This window comes from Dama dama, chromosome 5 (genome assembly GCF_033118175.1).
Source record: "Dama dama isolate Ldn47 chromosome 5, ASM3311817v1, whole genome shotgun sequence".
In the NCBI taxonomy this organism is placed as follows: Eukaryota; Metazoa; Chordata; class Mammalia; order Artiodactyla; family Cervidae; genus Dama; species Dama dama.
Genome location: NC_083685.1, coordinates 16,324,624 through 16,338,021, shown reverse-complemented (window position 1 = coordinate 16,338,021; position 13,398 = coordinate 16,324,624).

The window sequence follows — 13,398 nt, the reverse complement described above, 5'->3', positions numbered from 1 at the left end:
GGAAACCCTCCCCTGAAGCAGGGATCTGGGAAGCCCATCTCCAGGCCTACCTCACCAATTAGAAAGGCAAATTTAATTAATCTTGATAGATATGGCCACACTACATGATTGTCACTGTTACCACTGTCATCCAATAATTCCCCCACCGCTGGAAATATTTTTATATCTGGCAGGTGGGATCCTATTGGACAACAGCAAGGGATACCTTTTAGAAGTCCACTCTGAGGAATATTAAAACTGCCATATGAGAGATTTTTCATTTTCTCCTGTGATGACCAGTTCTGTTGTTTTCCAAAGAGAGCTGACATGATGTAAAGCTATGTTTTAGAATACTCATTCTAGCGACAGTGTGCAAGATGAATTGGAAAGGGAGACTCAGAAGACAGGGAGACTAATTAGTTGATTATTGAAACCACCCAGCCATGAGGTGGGGTGAGTGGGTGGCTGCCACAGAAAGGGAAGGAAGGAATAAAAGGAAGAAGTTTTAGCACAGCTGGAGACTGATTGGAACCGGGTGGAAGGGAGAAAGTAACTCATTTTAGTCCAAGTTCAGGGGCACTGAATGGATGCCTTGGCCCTATCCCACCATACTAACCTCCTAAAAATCTTCCCCATCCACCCATTTCCATCTCTACTATGACCACCACCATCTCTTGCTTGGGCAGCTCTACAACTTTCTCACCAATCTCAGAACCTTTATTCTGGCTTGCTGCAATCTACTTCCCCTATAGTCCCTATTCCCCATAACCAGAGGGACCTTCTTAAAACTTAAATCAGGTCCTATTACCCCCAGATTCAAACTATTCCAATTGCACCTCATTGTCCTTCAGATAGAGCACTGTCTAAAGGACCCTTCATTGATTGCCTCTGCCCACCTCCTCAACCTCATTGTTACCAGTCCCCACTCCTCTTGCTGTTGAACTTCCTAGAAGTCTCTGAAAGTTCCATGTTCCCCTTTGCCTTTGAGTCTTCACACACACTGTTCTTCTGTATTAGATATCCCATAATCTCTAGCCTATTCCTACTCAAACTGCAGGTGTCCAGTTAGATTTTGCCTATTCAAGGAAGCTTTCCCTGACCACCATACCTTAAGGATGGATGAGTTTACTGTAGTAGATTATTGGCAGAGATAGCATCAACAATCTCCCCATCTCTGTTTGCACCTACTCTGCCTTCCTCATCACAGAGTGGACTCTGTTCCCCCACTCCTTGAATCAGGCTGGAGGATGACCAGCTTTAACCAATAGAAGGCATCAGAAGTGACATTCTGGGGTGTCAGATCCCAAACCTTAAGAGACTACAAATCCTCTTCTGTTTTCAATCAGGGGAAACATAGCCCCTGAGTAAAGAAGTCCAGGAGAGAGAAGTACCGCATGGAGGAGAAGTAAGGTCCTAAACTATGTGAGAACCAACATCATGAGAAGAAAGCAGCCCAGCCATATGAACAAGCCCCAGGAGAGTCAAGTCATCCCCTTGAGGTGTCAGACATGTGACTGAGGTCACCTCAACTCCTGTCCCAGCCCAGATGCCCCAGCCAATACTATGTGGGAAAGAAACAAGCCAGCCTGCTAGATCCTTAACCCATAGAATTGTAAATAACAAAATATTTGTTTTAAGCCATTGTATTTTGGAATGCTGTGATATATAGTAATGGATAATCGATAAAATGCCCCTCCCCTTAGTTCCCACAGCATCTCCTGATGCCTTCTATCACAGCATCTATTTCACTTGTCTATGGTTACTTGTTTAATCCCTTCTATCCTCCCATCCAGGATTCTATGGTGGATCAGTGGCAAAGTATCTGCCTGCCAAAGCAGGAGACACAAGAGAGAAGGAAGGTCCCCTGGAGAAGGAAATGGCAACCCACTCCAGCACTCTTGCCTGGGAAATCCCATGGACAGAGGAGCCTGTCTGGTTATAGTCCATGGGGTCAAAAAGAGCCAGACACAACTGAGTGACTAAACAACAATCCTCCTATCCATGCACACATTAGCATCATGAGGAAATGTACTAAACTATGTCTTGTTTAACACTGTCTCTCCAGGACCTGGCAAGTGGTAGATGCTCATTAAATATGTTAATAATTCAATCAATCAAGGTAAGGACACTCTAAGCACCACTTCCCTTAATAAAACCAAGCTATCTCTCCAGGTTGCCAGGGAAGGGTGAATTTCCACTTGGCAAGAGTGACTAGACCTCATTACCACACTCTTTCTCCTCTCCTCTCCCCCAAATTTACCCAACCACTGGCTCTTTGGAGAATTTGGATGTTATGAAAGAAGTTATGGTTGCCCGTACCTTTTTTCCTTTTAACTGGAGGCTACTTTACAATATTATAGTGGTTTTGCCACACATTGACATGAATCAGCCATGGGTGTACATGTGTTCCGCATCCTGAGCCCCCCTCCCACCTCCCCCCCATCCATCCCTCAGGGTCATCCCAGGGCACCAGCCCTGAGCAGCCTGTCTCATGTGTCGAACCTGGACTGGAGGTCTGTTTCACATATGATAATATACATGTTTCAATGTTATTCTCTCAAATCATCCCACCCTCACCTTCTCCCACAGAGTCCAAAAGACTTTTCTATACATCTGCGTCTATTTTGCTGTCTTGCATATAGGGTTATCATTACCATCTTTCTAAATTCCATATATATGCATTAGTATACTGTATTGGTGTTTTTCTTTCTGGCTTACTTTACTCTGTATAGTAGGCTTCAGTTTCGTCCACCTCATTAGAACTGATTCAAATGTATTCTTTTTAATGGCTGAGTAATATTCCATTGTGTATATGTACCACAGCTTTCTTTTTTAAAAAATTAAACTCATGACCATAGCATCCTTAAGCGTAAGGATTATACACATTATCCTTTCATTTCTGCCCCTCAAAACCTAGCACATTTTTTGGCTCACATTCAAAATCAAGTAATTTGCATAACAGATAGAAGAGAGGAAGCAAAATGGACAGGCTAGAAAGGGAGGAAAGGAATGACTGTAGGTGCCAATGGTGCAGTCTTGGGCAAATTACTTAACATTTCAAACATCATTACTCTTCTTATCTATAAAATGGGCGCAATGATTTTCTGGTAGCTAACATTTAGTGAATAACTTACTATCTGCAAAGCATAAGTCCAAAGGTAATATCTCACTTAATCCTTAAGTAGCTACTATTTGCTATTCACATTTATTCTTTTTTGCCTATTTTTATGACCAAAACTCTAACTTTGTTTTGAGTTTTTCAGTGTGTGCAAACACACACACACACTTCACAGATGAGGAAACTGAAGCAGAACATAATTAAATAACCTGTCCAGGATCACACAGCTTCTAAGGAGTTGAGTCAGGATTCGACCCCAGGACACATAGTGTTTATAAAGACTAAATAGGATGATGGATGTAAGATGCTTAGCCCAGGGCTTAGTATATATGGATCATTATTAGGAATAAGGGAGGAAGAGAAGGAAACAGGGTATCAGGCCTAGTCTCTGCTTTCTTGTGTTTGTCTCCCCCTTCCAGGAACATCAGTCAGGTTAATCACTAGCTAATGAGAACCATTTTATTTATTGTCTTTTAAATAATACAATGACCGCCATGAACTCATTGCCCAAATCAAGAACCTAAGTATTTTTCTAATATTTATTTTATTTTTATTATTTATTTGGCTGCACCAGGTCCTAGTTGCAGCAAACAGGATTTTCAGTCTTCCTTGCTGCATTGGGAGGATGGAGTCTTAGCCACTGGGCTGCTAGGGAAGTTCCAAGAACCTGAATGTTAGCAATAATTTCATCTACACATCCCATCTTCTGTGTTTCTCTTAAAGGTAACCATGATCCTAAATGTTGGATCCAACATCCCACTGATTTTTTTCTTTAGTGTTTTCACATATATATGCCTAATGATAAATTATTTCACTCTGTTTGTCTTTAACTTTCTAACCTCTAGGTCTTTCAATTATAGGCTCTTACTTCTTTCGTTGCGGTTGAATTTTATTGTTTCACTCAGGCTGCCATGTTTGGTTGTATGGGCTCTTCGGTGCACAAGGGCCCCCAGCCAAGGATGCTGAAGGGGCTGGGGGTGTTGAAATCCACCCTGCAGCTCCTCTGCTCTACTTCTTATCAACACAAAACACCAGTCTCCCACCGGGTCATGTACTATGAGGCAGCACCCACTGTTGGCAGTGGGTGAGGGGGGCAGGGATGGCTTTCTCTAATTTGCACAAAGGTGTCATAATGGCTAATGGGGGCTCTGAGGTCACCTCCCCTGAATCACCAGCAATCCCTGTCAGACCCTCCACATTCAAGGTCAAGATCGAGCCTACTGGGATTACAGATGGGAAATGACCCACAATGACAGCCTCTGGAGACAGCCTGCATCATGAGATTCACTGTTCCTGCTGGAAGCTCGCTGGCCTCACTCCATCCGTCCATCTCTGACCCACCAGGAGGGATTTCCTAATTGCGTTCCAGGGACTTTAAGATTGATGTCAAGGGGCCTCAATTTATTGAATTAATGCTGCTGAGCAGAACTGTAGCTGTTAAACAGCGTGGAGATCTGGATTTTACAGCAATGTAACTAATAAGGCTGTTAACACAAACGGGGCTTGCCACTGGCATTTATAACACCATAAATCTCTCTTACCCCTGGAAGTATTTATGGGATGGCATGTCCTCAGAGTTCACTGCCTTTTCTGTGCTCTGCTCTCCGGGCTCAGTCAGGAGGATGTCTGCCCAGTAAGGGGACTAGTCAGGAGGAAGGAGGGAGAGAAGTGAACCTGGGCTGATTCTTGTCTCCCATCCCTTCCATCAGTTGGAAAGGCTGGCCAACTGCCACGGGCAGATGTAGTAGATCTTTTCAATTATTATTTATGTATTTATTTCCCATTTATGGAGCATTTACCATGTTCCAAGCCCTTTGAATACTTAGTGACTATGACTTCCCCAGAACCTTCTCAGGAATGAAGCCTATATGTTCTCTCACTGAACTTAATTTCTGTCTTGAGCCCCCCGAAACTCTCTGAAGCAGAACATTCAATCTTGTCACTTATAGCTAAATGTAATCATTTTAGTGATTTTTATTTTCCTCATTGATTTCAGCTTAAACCAAGACAGATTTTGGATTTTCTCCCTCCCTTCCTCTTAGTGGAAAAGATGCCAACCCCCAGGGGTGTGCAAATCTCTCTGTGCCATGTGGAGAGGAGTGGCCAGCTCTTTTTTTTCCCTTAATATTTATTTATTTGGCTGTGCTCAGTCTTAGTCATGGCACGCAGGATCTTTGATCTTCCTTGCAACATGCAGGATCTTTTAGTTGTGGTAGGTGAACTCTTAGTTGTGGCATGTGGGATCTTGTTCCTGGATCAGAGATCGAACTCAGGCTCCCTGCATTGGTAGTGCAGAGTCTTAGCCACTGAACCACCAGGGAAGTCCCTGGTCAGGTCTTTATTTTCATCTGTTCATGTTCTCTGCTGATACCCACTGAGATGGAACCCCCAGCTCACTGCCAGCCTCCATGCTGCCTGACTTCAGGGATGGGAAGTACCTCGTGTAGTCAGCATGTCCTTCACTATGGTGCCGGCACTCAGGCCAGAGGCAACCTTGCAGAACCACTGTCTCACCCTCTCCCTCCCCTCCTCCTGAACTCCAAGTCCCATTTAGGGGCCAGGAACTGTGACACTCCAGGAACACTGGAAAGACAGTCTCTGTCCTGCACATGCCTGGCTAGACCGCCCCCCCCCCCACCATGTTTGGTCTCTCCAGCTGGTACAGTACAATGCCACAGTGGCTCTGGGGACTTCTCCACGAAGTGTGTCATCTCCCTTAGCTTTCTTGCTTTCCTTCTTTCTTTTCTTTTTTTTGCAGTGCCTGGGCTTTCTCTAGTTGCAGCACTCAGGCTTCTCTTGTGGACCATGGGCTCTAAAGTACACAAGCTCAGTAGTTTCAGCTTGGGGGCTTAGTTGCCCCATGGCATGTGGGATTTTAGTTTCCCAACTAGGGATCAAACTTGAGTCCTCCATGCACTGGAAGGCAGACTCTTAACCACTGGACCACCAGGGAAGTCCCTCTTTCTTTTCTAAAACATCTTTACGAGCCCTTCTCGGGCACCATTCTCAGGTTTACAAGGTGTGCTTCGTTTACTCCCACCAACAGCTCTACGAGGTAAGATCTGTTTTTAACTACCCCCCCACCCCGCCCAATCCTAAATGTAGAAACTGAGGTCCAAAGCTTAGCTCTCCTGTGTAAGGTCACATGGCCATTAAGAGGGAGAACTGGATTTGAACCCAGAGAGCTAGACTCCCCAGGGCAATGAGACACTCATAGAATCCAAAACTTAAAAGCAGGACCCCTAAAACTTTGCCCCAGAGAGGTACTATCCAGAGTCCCATGTGCACACAAGTGTTTAACTTCCCTCCCTTCCTCCAGTCTGGAGTTACAGGAGTTTGGAGAACAAACAGTGTCTAAAGGAAATCTTTCTAAACTCTCCCAAATACCTCAACCTTTGGAATTCCAAAGCTTCAGATGTCACTGGAATCCTTTTTTTCCCCCCTGTAGGGCAGTGGAGACTGAACTTGAATATTTCAGGGAACAAAGAAGCCAACAAAGGTGGGAGCTTCATACCTCATACATAGTCACATGATCACATTCAACCTTACGGATGTCCCGTTGAGAAATATGCCGTCCTCCCTTTTGTTCAGGGGAATAAAGATTGAGGAAAACTCAAGGGCTTCTCCAGTGAAGTGAAACTCACAAGCTGGGAAAGGAGAATTTGGACCCAGGTCTGTCCGAGTTTCAATGGGATCACTAATCTCTCTCCTGGGAGTATAAACTTGGTCTTGATTGGTTTTCCTGCCCAGCCTAATGATGAAGAAACTGGTTTGAGTAGAGAGCTGTCCTGTGGGAGCCAGGCAGGCAGGAGGAAGTACGTCACAGAGGTATGGACCCTTGCCAGGAACCTTCTGCTGAAGCGGAATTCTGGAGATCCACTCTTCTGATGCTTCCTGGCTTGCCCCCTTTCTGCTTCTTCCTTCTTTGGCTCCCATTGCTTATATGCAAAGTATTTGTGAATCCCTACTATGTATTGGGTTTCCTTGGTAGCTCAACTGGTAAAGAATCTGCCTGCAATGCAGGAGACCCTGGTTTGATTCCTGGGTTGGGAAGATCCCCTGGAGAAGGGATATGCTACCCACTCCAGTATTCTTGGTCTTCCCTGGTGGCTCAGGTGGTAAAGAACCCGCCTGCAATGTGGGAGACCTGGTTTCAATCCCTGGGTTGGGAGATCCCCTGGAGGAGGGCATGGCAACCCACTCCAGTATTCTTGCCTGGGGAATCCCCATGGACAGAGGAGCCTGGCAGGCTACCGTCCATGGGGTCCCAACGAATCAGACAAGACTGAGCGACTTTCACTTTCACTATGTGCTAGGCTCTGTTTTAGAAATTGGGGAGATAGCAGAGAGCAAATCAGACTCCTTCTCTTTCCTCAAGATCTTAGAGCCTCAGGGTGACAAGGAAGACTTTTAGTTCCCCTGGAGGGCAGGGGCCTGGCACAGAGTCAAGTATTTTCAGTTTCCATCAACTATACAACTTAGAAATACAAGGTGAAGGGATGTCCCTGGTAGTCCAGTGGTTAAGAATTCATTTTCTATAGCAGGAGGTGCAAGTCTGATCCCTGGTCAGGGAGCTAAGATCCTGCTGCGCAGCCAAAAATACAAAACATTAAAAAAAAAAAAAAAAGAAGCAATATTATAACAGGATCAATAAAGACATTAAAGAAAATAGTCTAAATAAAAAAAAATCTTAAAAAAATTTTTAATAAAAAAAAATAAATACAAGGTGAAGACCTTACAGGTATCTCAAAGATTTGGTCAGTTCTGTGCTCCCCAGATTCCTAGCAATACAGAGACAGCCAAGGGTGGTCATTACAGGCTTCAATAACGACTGATGAAAAAGGAGACAAAGCAGATGAGGAAGACTCAGATTAGGACTGGAACCGAGATGTGAGTCGCTGCCAGGGGAGAAGGAGCCTCACATTTTCTGAAAACCTACTCTGTGCCTAGACCTTAGTCTAGACAATTAACCTATACTATCTCACTTCATCTTACAACAGAGGAATCAGTGGGCACTGTTGCCAACCCTGCAAATTATTGCTAATCAATAAAAGAGGGCTCTGTTATTGTTCAATTTCCTGTGGGTGAGGATTGCCTACCTCCTATGGGTGTTGAATTAATTTTATGAATAAAACTAGAATGGAAGCCTGACCCATGCTGAACCTGGGAAATGTGGCCCCACCTGCCGCAAGGATATGGCTGGCTCATTTGTTTTATTTAATCAAACTTCTATTTGCTAAAATAATATGGTGAGGGTTTTTTTGGTTTCTTTTTTTGCTTCATCAGTACATGTACACGGTTCCTCTGCCTCTCCCTTTCTCTCTGCTAAGTCATCCTCTTCACCCTTCAGGCTGTATCTTAAGTGCTTCTTACTTAAGAGAAGAATCTTAGCCCCAAACAAGTTCATGCCCCTATTATGTGCTTTCCCCTGTACTTGTAGTTTAAAATATGTATTATAGCAGTAATTAATTGCACTTGTAATTATTCTCATAATGTCCCTGGTCTGCAAGTTCTGAGACCTAACCCAAAAGCCTAGTCAACTCTCATCTCCCAGCTCTAAAACTGCCCTTCACTAATCTGCTTTGTGTTGTTGCTGTGAGGTCTGAAAATTACACTTCTCCTTTGCTAGCTAGATCTCTTTATCCATTGTCAATAGCGGGAGATGTCAAGGCTGAAGGAGGCAGAAGGGACATAGGGACTTGCTCCTTCTTATGGTTGGCATCCAACCCCCATCACCCTGTAGCCCCAGCACCATCACCTCTACCACCTCCCACTCTGCTTTGGCAAGTGATTCTAGCCTACCGTTGCTTTCAGCACTCCCAGAGTCAGGCAATGTGTGCCCTTTCACAGGTGCTAGCACAAAGGAGGGTGTACCCTCATCAGAGGTATAAGCTCAGATCCAAGAGCCCCTCCTCTTAGCTTCTAGGTTTTGATAACCATATGTTCTTCCCTTTGTTCCCCCCAGCTATAGAACAGGAGCAGATTCCTTTGGCTATTACATCTATCTTTCTCCTACTTTTGCTTTTCCACAATCTATCCATCCAATTCCCTATATTAAACTCCCCCCATTAAAATATCTTGTGTGGGACTTCCCTGGCAGTCTAGAGGTTAAGATTCTGCCTTCAAATGCATGGGGTGAGAGTTCCATCACTGGTCAGGGAACTAAGGTCTCACATGCCTTGGGGTGCTGCTAAAGTTGTTTTTTTTTTTTTAAATACCTAGTGTGGTTTCTGTCTTCCTCACTGGACCCTGATGATACAGTAGATATTCAATTAAAATTTCACTGCAATCAGGCATGATCCTATGGTTGGAAGACAGCATGAACAACTTAAATCAATCTTGTGAGATTGGGCATCTACTATGAGCCTGGCATTGTGTGGGATTCTGGAGGTCCAGCAATGAAACAGAAACAGAATGAGCCAGGAGTGCCCAAAACACCTTTAGACAGAGAGTCAAACCCCCTTTCTCCTACCTCCACACCTAGATCAGACTTTCTAAGCCTCTTAACAGGGAGAAGTTTAAGCTAAGGTTTCCTCCTCTTCTCTGCATTTTGCAGGGTTTATCAGTAAGTGTCTACTAACATACTGGGGAGGACTTTTTATTGTGCAGGACTGACTTTGCAAGAAGTTTAGCATTTTTTTTTAACCACCTTAGGTAGATGTTCATGCCCCTCCTCCAGTCATTCCATCCAGTCAGCCAAAAATGTCTCTACTCATTGACAAATGCCTCTTTGGCAGTGTCCACACTCTCTGACCATAAGGAGGTTCACTGTAGAGATACCCCTGGGGCATGAAGAAGTTGCTACTGATTTCTGACATTATCAGCCCCAGCAGAGAAACCTTTAATAAATGTAGAAGATGGTATATTTCTGCCTGATTTCTGCAAATTAACCAAGACAACCAGTGGAATGAAATTCAACAGAGGGCATGACAGGGCGGCAGACTGGTAGGCTGTTGGGTAAAGGAGTAAGGCAGCCGGAAATCTAATTAGCCAAGACTGCTCATATCTGAGTTGCTCTGCTCCCAGCTGCTTCCTGACTTATAACTTGTTGAAAATGAAATAATCAAGAAGCGCTCACACACAGCCCCTTGTTAGAAATGGGTCCTGAGTAGGCTTAATTGGAAGAAGAAGAACAGGGAGAAGGGAGGGCATGGAAGAAGGGGGGTGACAGCTGACTGTGGGTCCCCCATACATATGCTATCATCCAAGGTAGGGTATTTCTGAAGGAATTAAGGTTTTCTCCATTTCTCTCCCCTCCTTTCCCGCTATTCCACCCACTGGTGACTTGTGGAGTACCAGTTTTCAACAAGGTAGGTTGATACACTCTAAATGCATGGAAACTGACAGTGAAATGTGGTAAAAGTAACCCTATTGTGGTTTAAAAAAAACAACACTAACAGCAGTTTTCAAAAGACGATTTGCCTCTTCCTTTTATCTCTTTTTTCAATTCTTTAAAAAAATTAAAGTCAATTCAAGTTGTCTCTCTAATAATATAAATTTGTGGCACTTGTATTCCAAAATCCTGTCTTACATGGGAGAGCAAAAAGCCAGTTCCATGTGTGGATCACAACTCAATGAATCTCATCTTCCCAACCCAATTACAAATTATGTTTGTCTTTTACTTTCCATACTTTTCACCCCCAACCAAAGAAAATAGTTTTGACTTTTGAGATTAGCATAGTACCACATGATAAAGGACAGTGGAGCCAGAACTGAATTCTAATCCTTTCTTGGATGTTTAGTGTCTCTGGGATTAACAGCAAATTACTAGCCACTCTGAGCCCTAGTTTTCCTCCCCACTGGATACAGCCATTGACTTCTCAGTCTCTGAATCCTGGGTAATCATCCCACTGATTATGTTTGTTGGTTGTGTGTGCATGCTCAGTCATGTCTGACTCTTTATGACCCCACAGACTGTAGCCCACAAGGTTTCTCTACCCACAGGATTTTCCCCAGCAAGAATACTGGAGTGGGTTGTCATTTCCTCCTCCAGGGGACCTTCCCAACTCAGAGATTGAATCTGTATCTTTTGCATCTCCAGCATTGGCAGGTGGATTCTTTCAGTTCAGTTCAGTTCCAACTCTTTGCGACCCCATGAACTGTAGCACGCCAGGCCTCGCTGTCCATCACCGACTCCTGGAGTCCACCCAAACCCATGTCCATCGAGTCGGTGATGCCATCCAACCATCTCATCCTCTGTCGTCCCCTTCTCCTCCTGCCTTCAATCCCTCCCAGCATCAGGGTTTTTTCAAATGAGTCAGCTCTTTGCATCAGGTAGCCAAAGTACTGGAGTTTCAGCTTCAACAGCAGTCCTTCCAATGAACACCCAGGACTGATCTCCTTTAGGATGGACCGGTTGGATCTCCTTGCAGTCCAAGGGACTCTTAAGAGTCTTCTCCAACACCACAGTTCAAAAGCATCAATTCTTTGGCGCTCAGCTTTCTTTATAGTCCAACTCTCACATCCATACATGACCACTGGAAAAACCACAGCCTTGACTAGAAGGACCTTTGTTGGCAAAGTAATGTCTCTAATTTTTAATATGCTGTCTAGGTTGGTCATAACTTTCCTTCCAAGGAGTGGATTCTTTACCATGAGCCAAATCTATGTCTGTCTCTCAAATAATCCTACATGGGAGCTCTGGCCAGAGTGAGTGAGTGGCAGCCCTTTTGATTGCCTACCCAACAACCATTCATTGCATCCTTTTTACCAACAGAATTCCAATTTTATTTATTTTCCTAACAGCCATGTGCTTGAACTGGGGCTATGTTCCCTCTTAACCCCAAGAGAGGAGTAAATCTCAACTGGTCAAAACCAATCATGGTAATTCCATTGCCTTTGTCAGTGATTTGTTGAAACATGGGCATGTGACACAATCCTGAGCAATAGGAAGTCTACTGGGGGCTCTGCAAGATACATTTTCTTGTTCTAACAAAGTCAGTGCCTCATTTAAAATATCATTAAAAAGATACTTAGAAATACATTTAAGAAAAGAAGTATAAGGCCTGTATACTGAAAAACCACACAACATCATTAAAATATTAAAGAGTTTAAAAACAATAAAGTCAATGTCTTTTATGATGATGTTCTCTTGATGCTTCAAGTTGTTGCAGACATCTCTGAACTCAAAAAGAAAAGTATAAGGACAACTGCTAATCACTGAGACTTTGAGAACCTCAAAGTCTTTGATCTTCAGGGTTAACTCTAGATATTCCCTATCTAGAGATGTCCTTATGTGTAGGATAATATAGGGTGATCACACATCCTTGCCTTAGCTCAGGCTGATACAACTTGTCATAGACTGAGTGGTTTAAACAATAAGCATTTAATTCTTATATTTGGGAGGCTGAAGTCAGAGATCAGAGTGGTCAGGTTCTGGTGAGAGTCCTCTTCCAGATTGCAGAAGACCCTGAGATACTCCTTTGTATCTTCACATTATGGAAAGAGCGGGATAGCTAGCTCTCTGGCCTCTTCTTGTAAGGGTACAAATTCCATTCAGGAGGGTACCACCCTCATGACCTAATGACATTTCAAAATCCCCATCTCCAAATACCATCACACTGGGGATTAGACACTGGGGGACATAAACATTCATTCCATAAAATCCTGGTTTTCCTGGAGCTGTTTCAGTTGACATTTGTGCCAGTGTATTTTCTGATTTAGCATTTGTCCTGAACAAAAGTTTACTGGTTTGAATGATAAATCATATGGTCTCCCTACTGATAATATATGTCCTTATTATTTAAGTCACGTTGAGTTAGATTTATTCTATGCAGTCAAAATATTCTAATTAATAAAGGGCTAGAGAGAGGTATAAGTGATGTCTGTATACATATGTGTGCCTATTTATGCATACACACAAGTACATGAATGACGATACTAAAGTTTAGAATGAATATCTTGTCATCACCTCTACTTAAAATTTTCTGTGCTTTTTCTTCTTCCCTCTTTAGTAAACATCATTACTATGGAAACAGAAAACACATGAAGAAAAACAGAGAAACAAATAATAACATTATAATCTGAGAATCCATCTTCTCCCAAATGTCTCATGAATCTTCAAGGCAGAGCTATGTGCCTCCCCTCCTGCCACACACTGTATTTTTATTATACTAGCATCTCATGCAGCAAAACCCTGTCCTTCTCAATGTATGTATCTCTTTAACTTTCTCCAAAGTTATGCCTGCATTGTTAGAAAATGCATCTACAAGTGCTTGTTCTCACTCTCTCCTTCATCTGTCCTTCCCCAGTCACTCCATTAAAAGCTTCAATTTGCCAGTTGCCCTCTCCTCTTATGCTGT